A 10,251-nucleotide genomic window follows, 5' to 3' on the forward strand; every position below is an offset into this window, starting at 1 on the left:
AACTTCAGAAAGACAAAAAAAATCTGTGACAGATGCATCCATCCGTCTCAACGGTGCTGTAATACAAAATAAGGTTTAAAGGCAGGTAGAAATCTGTTTTCACAGAATCACAGAATCTACTGGGTTGGAAAATACCTCAGAAATCATCAAGTCCCACCCTTGGTCCAACTCCAGTCCATTTACTAGATCACGGCACTAAGTGCCATGTTCAATCTCAGTTTAAAAACCTCCAGGGATGGTGAGTCCACCACATCCACAGTTTCAACAGCAGCATCTCAATCATGCACATTAGGTAACTGAATACACTGTTTGGAAAGGTTTTTCCCTAGACATCAGACTGTTCACAGAAATAAGGTGACCACTCTAGTCACCTGAACTCCTAACAAAACTTCTCCAGTGACTTGTTAATGAGTTGCAAATTTCAATTAAGTTCAGTGGAGGAGCAAAAACTTCAGAGATAAGCAGTTCTTTAAAATATCTTGGAAATATGCAAACAACTTAAGTGAAAATGCTGCAATCTGATCTGAACTCATTCATCTTTGAGACATACATCTCTGGGAAAGACAGCTTCCCTCATTCTGCCGCAATGTTCGGGTACCATGGTGGCGATTACTGTGGCAGGACTCACCAGATCAGCACCAAAAAGGGCACAGAAGGGTCCCGGAAGCTGTGGTGTGGTGGAGTGAATCTTCGCATCTTCACGTGTCACAATGTGGACGCCTTTGGCAGAGTGAGATGTCTAGACTCCTTTTACAGCTGAGAGAGAGAAACGTGCTTTTCTGGGGCACAGTTCACCTCACCAGTGCCTGGAATAGACCAAATTAACTGTATGTCTGAAGTACCTATTCATTACTGCTACGCTTCTGGGCTTGTTTTTTGGGAGAGCAAGTGGGAGGCAGAAGCAGACACCTGTCCACACCGTTGCACATCTGCAAACAGCTGGCACCCATGGAGCCTGTGAGCAAGCTCTTGCAAGGCGAGGAGGAAGAATACAGCCCACGACTGTGTTACCTCTGACTTCTGACTACTAATCTTTCATCTCTGTTCAATTCTGTGAATGCTCCTTTCCTGACAATTCGTCTGAAGTGCCGTGCAGATGGGCACGTGGATCTGAAACGTTTTGAAATACCAGCTGTTGGGCCAGCAGCTCTGCTGCAAGCTACACTCAGAATAGTTACCTTTTTCCAAAAGAAAACCCTGACAAATCCCAGTGGTACATAGAGCTCATATCCCAAGAGGACCATGCATCATCACAAGCCACCTGGTCTCTCAAGCATCTGCAGAACTTTGCAGCAGGGCACCAGTCCCACAGCACATGCTCTGAAGGCTTTCTGTATCACTTCATCTTGGGCACGAGGTGACTTTTTTTTGCCCTGATCACTCAACGGATAAATGACACTCCTTGTGCAAACTGCTGCATGCTTGGCAGGTAGTTCCCTGGAGGTCTGCAGCAAACCCAGGCAGGATCAGTGCCACAGCTTGAGTCCCAGCAGAGTGAAAAGCTCCTACGTCAGATGAAAAAGTTGTTTAGGGTGAGGCCATATCTTGGAAACCTTTTCTTTAGCAACCCACAGTCACCAAGCTTTGGGTTTCCCTACAAGTTTCATGATGCTTTTAGTAAGTATGCAAGCACCAAGAAACAAGGAAAATATCAGCCCTAGGTTTCACAGCCACAAACACTATTGCACCCTGGCTGCTACCACTTGGTGTCACTGAGTGTCACTGATCTGGTGCCTCCCTGCACCCCAGAGCATTCACAGATGCTCTGTCCTCTTTCCACTGTCCCCCTTGGTCCCAGCACCTCCAAAATAGCCACCCGACTCGCTCCTGAGCTAGGGAGTTCTTCCCATGGGTGCAGAATCAAGCTCCTGGCCCTGGGCAGAGCTGTGCTGGCCAAGGGACAGACTCCCTGTCCCTTGTGCTGCAGTCCCCTGAGCTGGGGACATGTGCCCTGAGCAAGGTTTGAGAGAGGAGCAGGCACTGGGGGCGTGAGTGTGGGGCCACACACAAGTGTCACAGCCTGCTGCAGCACAGGTACAAAGCCAATTTGCTTTTTTAAGGGAGTGTATTATGTTTTGCCTCTAACTCTTCCTGAGGGCGCTGGGTTTCGGGTGGCCTCAGCTACCCCTCCATGCTGTCCTGCATGGCAGAGGCTGCCCTCACAGGAGACCCCTTTGATTTGACCAGCATACGCAGGTCATTCCTCATGCTTCCCTTTGATCAATGAATTCCTCATTTGAGATGTCACATTTGTTGTTCTTCTGCCGGAAGAAAAACCAGAGTAAATTGTCCAAATCCCCTCTTGTGCTACAGACCACACTGAGTGAACAGCTCTTGAAAGCAGGAGTGCAGAGCTGAGGGAAATATCCCTTCAGCCACATTGTCTCTTCTCTGATTTCTTCAGTTCTCAGTAACCTTTTTCACTTTTTACAGCCCCAGTTATTTCCTTTCACTATGCTTTAGCATCTACAGTTCTGCTTACAGCAGCCCACCTCTCTCCTCCTCCCCCCTCCTACCTTCTTTCAAGACCTTCTTGAGAGCAAACCACATCCTTATGTTCCTCTCATTGTTAGAGCCTCCACCACGGCTGCTGTCACAGCTCATCACTACTTTTTGATCAAGTGGTCTGGCACAGCTCTGAACCTAAACTGCTCTTCAGATGTTCCCACCTGCAGGTGTGCAGACCATCCCAGTAAGCTATACTATTTTACATGGTTGAACTAAGTTCCCTTTAACTACATTATATACACCTCAAAACTGTAAATTATTCCTTGCAATAAGCGCAAGCTCTCCATGAATTTGAAACTCAGGGCAGGTTTGAGGCCCTGTAAAAATAGTTTGCTAAACAAATGGACTCTGAACACTTCAGAGAAAGACGTCTGAAGACTTCTTTCTTCAAATAAGAATGTTTGTGCCATTTAACATGGGCTTCATTTTGTGACCATTAATGCTAAATCTCTGCATTTTTGGATAATTTAGTGGTTGACTCAGAGTTGAGCTAAGTGAAGCACAGATACGTGACTGAATTCTCATTGCAGCCCTGGCAGTGTTTGCACTTACCCACAAAGAGCACGGAGCAGTGATCACTAAATCCAGCTGGTGCCAGCTCTTGCAAACTGTATCATCTCCGTCCTTCAGCTTGCTAATGTTTTTCATTCTGTGACCCCAACACTGTTTGCACTGTAGAAATCTTTGGGTTTTTATTTGTTTCAAGGAATTTGCCTTGTTATGTCCAAGCAGCATCTCTCTCACAATCTTTCAAGTGATTTTACAGCTTGATCAACATTTGCTATACGGAGAGGGAGCTTTCTTATTAACCTGGGATGAGGCACAAGATGCAGACCTGCTTCTCAGTGACCTGTTAAATGTATGCACTCAGCCTGCAAAAGGAAAATGGTTTTGCAAGAGTTGTATTGCACATGTGGTAAGATCAACAGTGGTAGCCTCTGGACTAAGAAAGGTGGGAATCTGCTGTGCTAAACTGGCCAGATAGGGAGCTACAAGAGACACGCATTGCTGTTTTGACATCTGACAGCTGTCAGGCACTAATCCTTTCACTGTGTTGCTCATGGGTTCAAACCTGAGAATGTGGTTTCCACACCAGGAGGTGACATTTCCATTCCTGCAGGTCTCATCCCAAACAACCTTCAGAAGATGGATACAGAGGTATTCACAGGGGAGTTTTGATCCCCAGACATTTGGCATGGTCAATAGGAAGCAGACTCCTACAGGCTGACTCCCTTAGCCAAGCTCGGTTCCTCACAGGGAAGCAGAAATATGACTGCATTGTCAAATACCATGGATGCTTTATACCTCCAGTTGGTCTGATGAGACACATGACAACTGTACTTTCCACATCTCCTGTGTCTTTGATGAGTTCAAACAGGTCTGAACATGGCCTTGGCCTCAACCCCTGGTTCTCAGTTCATGGAGAAAAATCGAGTCCCTGCACCACCCTCCATAAGTGGCAGTCCTACCTACCTAGCTGATGTTTTGAAGCCATTACTAGATCCCTTCAATTACTTCCGTATGATCAGTGAATGTCCGTAAGCAGTATTGACAGAAACCTATTTTTGCAGATTTGAGTCTGACCCTTCTTGATTGTGATTCTGTCTCCTGTTGCCCTCTGTGTCCTGTGCAATGTTTGTGAGGTCAAGGAGGAGCAGACCTCCATCCGTCACGGTCACTGCCTGCTCCAGCTGTGGCTCCTTCACTGACATCCCACTGGGAGTGCTGAATCACGAGATGGTTGCAGGGATGCAAAGTCCCTCACAGCTGCTGCTGCCATGTAAAGCTGTGCATGCACTGGAGACACACAATGAACTTGTCAATTATTTTACTCTATTTTTTTTTTTTTCCGTACTTCTTGCCCCAGATTGCTGCATTATCCTGACAAGTTTCTCTCATAAATTCTGGTGCTCCAACCACTTTTGGTGTCTGGCAGCCCTGTCCTGAATCCCATGGCACCCTGTTAAACCTGGTGGGACCAGGCATTGTGGTGAATCCGTCTCAGTGCCACATTAACACAGGCACACGCTTCCTGTTAGTGGCTTTAGCTCAGGCACCTCTGCATGCTACTGTCCTCATAGCCTACAGATGTCCCTCAGAGGCCGGTCTCCTACACCTCTCATCCCCATCCCAGCCAAGCCAGAGGATCGAAAGACTAAGAGTCAGCCTTGTCACCAGACATGGTCCTTTCACAGCCCTTGGGACATCTGTGTGGCCTTGCAGACCCATAACTGCCACCCCAAATATTGACATGGCTCCTCTCTTCTGTTTCAGTTGTGGCTCGGCTTTCTCAAGCTGGTGCCTCTCGGAGACCTTTTCAGCCAAATGGCTGATTCATCGCCTTCTTCACCTTGGGCTTCAGAGAAAGCGTGGCTCATTTCTCTGTAACATGTACCTGTCAGAGCAACACCAGCATGGCGCCGCACTTCAGAGTCCCCGTTGTCCGTGTTTCCCACCAGAAAAGCACAGTATCACATTCACAAAGCAGTAGCAGCTTTGGGAGCCCCGGGTCCAATCAAAGTTCTTATTTCTCTGTCTTTTGATACACCTGCAAGACCTCAGAGACCCTGGTACAGTTTTTTTTCCACAGCCCGGGGATTTTTTAAAGTATTACGTAGTTATCTTTAGCACCACATTTTCTTACATACCTCTGCCCTGTACAGAAATGAATGTAATTTCCATACTGACTTTGCCCATCTCCTGCTGCAGCTTTGTCCACTGTTCTTGTGAATAACTCCCAGGCTTTTGTGTTCTCTTCCTGCCCTGGATGTCTTCCTATGGTGCCTGCAGACCCCTGTGACACAATGTGGTCTGCTGCTGCTTCTGCACTTACTCCTCATGCCTGGCACACTTGTAGCTTCTCTTGTTCATCACAGCACACGCAGCCCAGCAGGCTGATTCTGTGGAGTTACTGGCAGGTTTTTTCATGCCACCCTGCCTCAGGGTTCAGTTTTCTCAGCATTTTGGTTCTTTTGTCATATGCACACTGTCAGAGCACCATCCTGCAGACATCTAAGCTCCTCTGCTCAGCAAATGCCCGGTTAATTCTGGATAGTTCAATAGCATCCCTGAGTGATTTGTCCCAGATCACAATCAGAAATCAGTCTCTTTTTCAGGAACACAGTTAACCAACCCCTTTTGCATTAGATCTTTCCAAAACCCATGTCTGTTTTCATATGCTATTTGTAGTCTCTGCTTAAAGCTGTATCACTCAGGTATTTAATGTGCAATGCACTGATATCCCTCCAGTCTCTGCTGTGTAGTTTCACAGAGAGTTAACTCCACCAGCGCTGGCTGACACCTATTGCAAAGATCAAGTCCACCAGAGCTAGCCATTATCAGGGGGAAAAAAGCAACTTCCCAGCTAATCTTCTTTGTGCTAGGCAAATAATAATATTTCTTTAATCTGTAAATTAAAAGTTAAATTATGACATTTCAGCAGTAGGAGTCAAAAGCATGTGTCAGCTCTGAAAGCAGGAGGGAGAATCATTGGGTAAAGATGCCTCATTTTCTTTACATGCCTCTGGATAATCAGGTAAAAAGAGCAAAGCCATGCCCCTGTACATTAGAGAGCCAAAAACTTGAGGATGCTCCAGAGCAAGGGCAGTGCATCAGTTTTCTTGGCAGCCAGGTGGAAAGTTGTGTTAGATTCCTTTATGTCTTGTACTGCATCAGGATCCTGAGTCTCCATAGGGGTACCTCTGTCTGTTCCCACTGCAGAAAAAAACATCTTTCCCATCATAAAGTAACAATCTGGAGAACATTGGTAGTTTCTCCCCAGTATTTTATCACAGAATGGTGAAATTCTATGGGTGAAAAGACCATATTTGCTCAGGTCACAGCTACTCTCCCTGGTCATGCTAAACCTAAAATCTTGCTCAGGTTGTGTTCATTCTCTTCTATTCACCCATAAAGCAAATGGGAACATTTTCAAGGTAGTGAAATTTCAGTGAGATCTGTCAGCTGGGCACCAAGTCCTTATTGTTAGAATGTGCCTACTGCACACATTGAGATCAGTCTAGCCTGGAGTACAGTCACTACAGGGAATGCATGAGCATGCTCCAGAAAGAGCAGGTAGGGGTAAATATGGAGAGACCTTCCCTCTGCTTTACCCTCCTGGCACTCAGCATAGCTCCCTCAGGGAAAATTCAATTTCTGAACATGTCAGTGATGAATCAGATGTCAGTGATGAATCAGATGTCAGTGATGAATCAGATGTCACCTCAGCCCATACCTATGTTTTCTACAGTTAAAAAGGGTGTTATCTTGATAGTCATGGTAAAAATCTGCTAAATAAAGCAATTAATGTGTTGTGTATATTGTCTTTTCTCTTTCTGTCCCTTGCACTTACCTTGCTTACCGCCATACCTGCAATGAATTGAAATGCTGGAGAGCCCTAATTCTGTGAAGCTGCGTTCCAAATCTGGCCAGAGCAAACTCTGCAGGTCAAACTCACCAGAAGAAACATTTTTCAGAAAGGAGCTAGGACCTGGCGAACTCAGAGGGACCCAACAGCACCAAGATCTTTCATGACTGATCTGAAAGTACTTTACAGAAAGTTCAAGGCCATGTCCCCGTTTCACATGTGGGGCCATTCAACATGCAGCCATGGAGCACAGGCTCAGGCAGGGTGAATCCATTTGTGTCAGTCTGATCCTGAACGTCATCCCTGGTTAGAGGTCATTTGCAGTCAGTTTGGAGTTGTGTACCTGAAAGTTACTTGTGCAGGCTGACACAGACCTGATTCGAAGCCTGGTTAAATTTAAAAGCTCCCCATCAACCTGACCTGGCTTTGGCCAAGCTTTACATGATGGGAGGGGGATTAAACAGCAGTGTTCATTTTCTAAGCCAATGCCCTAAGCATGAGCCAAGGCTGCAGCTCTGGCTTGGTTGGTCAATAACTCTGTGACAGATGACATACCAGCACAAATTCTACATACTACATTGCAATTAAATATATATATATATATATTAACATCCAAGAACCATTAGAAGCCCTAAACCAGCCTCTTATGACGTCCTGTGACCTTTAACCCTTACTCAGATGCATGCTGTGTTGAACACTGCATCGTTCACAGCAGGATGGTGCTGACACTGGATTTTAAGCAGCAGATTTGGCATCGTGGTGGTAGATAAATGCAAGCATTTAGCCAAGGTAATAGCCAGAAAGTCACATAGCATTTTATATACAAAAAGAACAGTGTTCTCTGAAAAAGAGAAAATTTAGTAGTTGCTTCTGTATTACCAGAGAGATTTGGCATATAAGACACATAAGTCTCCTTCCCGTTGCTTCTGTATAATTAATTCATCTACCAAATTGAGGTCTTGGGTTTCTCTCCTCTCATATTGGTGCTGGCCACCTACCTTTGGCCACCATGGCCTGGCCTGTGGCTAGTGGGCACACTCAACCACATCCAGGGCAGTTGGCTTTGATTTTCAAAGCAAAGCCTGCTCTTTTGAGAATCTCACCTTTTTGTAGTACCTGAACAGCAACGGAGCCTTTTGGGAAGGCAGCCCGGGGGGTGGAGGGAGACATTTGGGTCTTGTCACAACAAATCGGGTTGGTTCATGTCCCCCAAGGCACAGTCAGGAGCTGCTGGGGCACCCGTGGGAGCCGGCGCCCAACAGAGGCTTCTTGGAAACGCTGCAGACGCGGGTGAGCGAGCACCTCTCGCCGTGCGGAGGCATCGGTCGTCGTTTCCTTCCTCTTTTCCAGAGACAGGAACAACCACCACCACACACAGCCTTGCGCCCTTCTACCCCGCCCCTGCATGAATCACACCCAAGGTGAGGGGAGCGGTGACAGAAATGCCCCCGGCCAGCCCTGGGTAAGGCGTTGTGAAAGACCTGAACACAGACATATCACCCATTCACTTCTCCATAACCAGAAAGGCAGCAACAGCTGTTATTTTGTTTGCTAATAACTAATTCAGCACAGCTGATCCCTGCGCAGTTGGAGGCTGCCTCCCCACACTCAGAAGGGGATGTGCTATGGGTTTTGGCTCAGTGCTTTGAGAACCACCCCCAAAATGCCGCAGCCAGAGCCCAGCAAAGCTGAGATGCAGCCTCTGGCCTGTGCTACCAGCGTGACAGTGGCTACAGCAACCAGACCTGTTAATGACTTAGAAAAACACTGATTTTAAAAATGTCACACAAAATAAATCTGTCACTGCAAAAGCACATGCAAGTGACAGAGGTCTGACTGGGGCAGAGCCAGCGCTGTCTGCAGAGCAGGACAATTGCCTGTGGTGCCTGCTAAGAGGGAGTCCTGAGGAGCATCACTTCTGAGGAGCATCACTTCTGAGGAGCATCGCTTCTGTCCTGCTGAAATCCTGTCTCCCGGGGCTGCGTGGCCAGGCTGTCGGGTGGCGATGCTCCCCGCCTGCCTCCCCAGCCACACAGACCCTGCTGGCACACAGTGGCTGCCTGGTCACACCACCACGGGTGACAGGTCCAGGGCACCATAGCTATAGTTAAGCAGTTACGGCAATGTAAACATATTGTTTTCTCCCCGAATTTCGTTTTCAATAGCTGGCTGCTCAGAGCATGACGTGAAGGGCACACAGGTCAGCTAGGACAGGTACCTGGTGGTAACTAGTCAGGATTTTTTGCACTTAGAGCTGTGAAGAAAATCTCTGAGACATAAAATATGTTCCCTCACATCTAGAGACAACAGTTCATTACTGTTGTTTCTAACAAGGGAGTCTGGCTAACCCAATTGTGCTCACATCTGGCTTTTTTCAGAGGCTGAAGTGACTTTTAATTAAGTCCAGGTAGTTAAGTTGCTCACAGAGGCAAGAGCAGACAAGCCATTCTAACGTTCTGAAATGAAGCTTTTTATACTTTGTATGTTAACCCGAGCACTGTGTAGCAGAGGCATTGGGAGAAAGTGCTAAGAGACATGAATTAGCTCATTTATTTGACATCGTTTTAATGGCTGTATTCACTCCAATGCAATAGTCATACAGGAAAGCCTGAGATGTCAGAGTGCCGACATTTCTTTTTTCTTTGTGTCTGATCCTTGTGGTGATTTACTTCATAGTGGTGCCATGTATAAAAAGACTGTTTCTAATGCATTTCCTTTATCAACGCAAGCATTAACTAATATATGTTCAGACACCTTAACAGTTGCAAAGTACCCACAAAAATTACACAAATATTTGCAAACTGTTGATTACAAATATCAGGCAAAATGGAATCAATTACATATAGCAAGCTTGAATAACTTCTTATGTGAAAAAATGGGGGGGAAGATCTGAAATGTATTTTTATTATTTATTCTTAGGAAATATTTATATTGTATACCACAGACCAAGTAAGTATAAAATGGCTGGGAAATCTGTATTTAAAATAATGCAACATGTACTCACCACATTTTGTAAATTACTAATGGAAAATACTTATTTTTTTCTGCTAAAATAATAGTTTCTGATTTAAATCACAATTGCATATATATATTAAACTTTTTATCCAACTTGCAGAATTCAGTAAAGCACTTAGTGACTCAATATTACTTTTTCTGTCCAAACAAGGTCAAGCACTGATGAAAATGACAGTGCTATCGCTGTTCTCATTTTAAGTTCCAAGTATTTTCTCTTACAAAAAAAAAAAAAAAAAAACAACAAAAAAAACCCCCCAACTTTTAATAGCAACCAAAAGTAAAATCAGCAATGTAGTAACAAACTGAAAGGGATCGGTTTGAGAGGCTGGAAAGGGAACGCTTTGGCAAGGTCTCTTCCCATA

Source organism: Streptopelia decaocto (assembly GCF_964273445.1).
Source record: "Streptopelia decaocto genome assembly, chromosome: 4".
NCBI lineage: Eukaryota > Metazoa > Chordata > Aves > Columbiformes > Columbidae > Streptopelia > Streptopelia decaocto.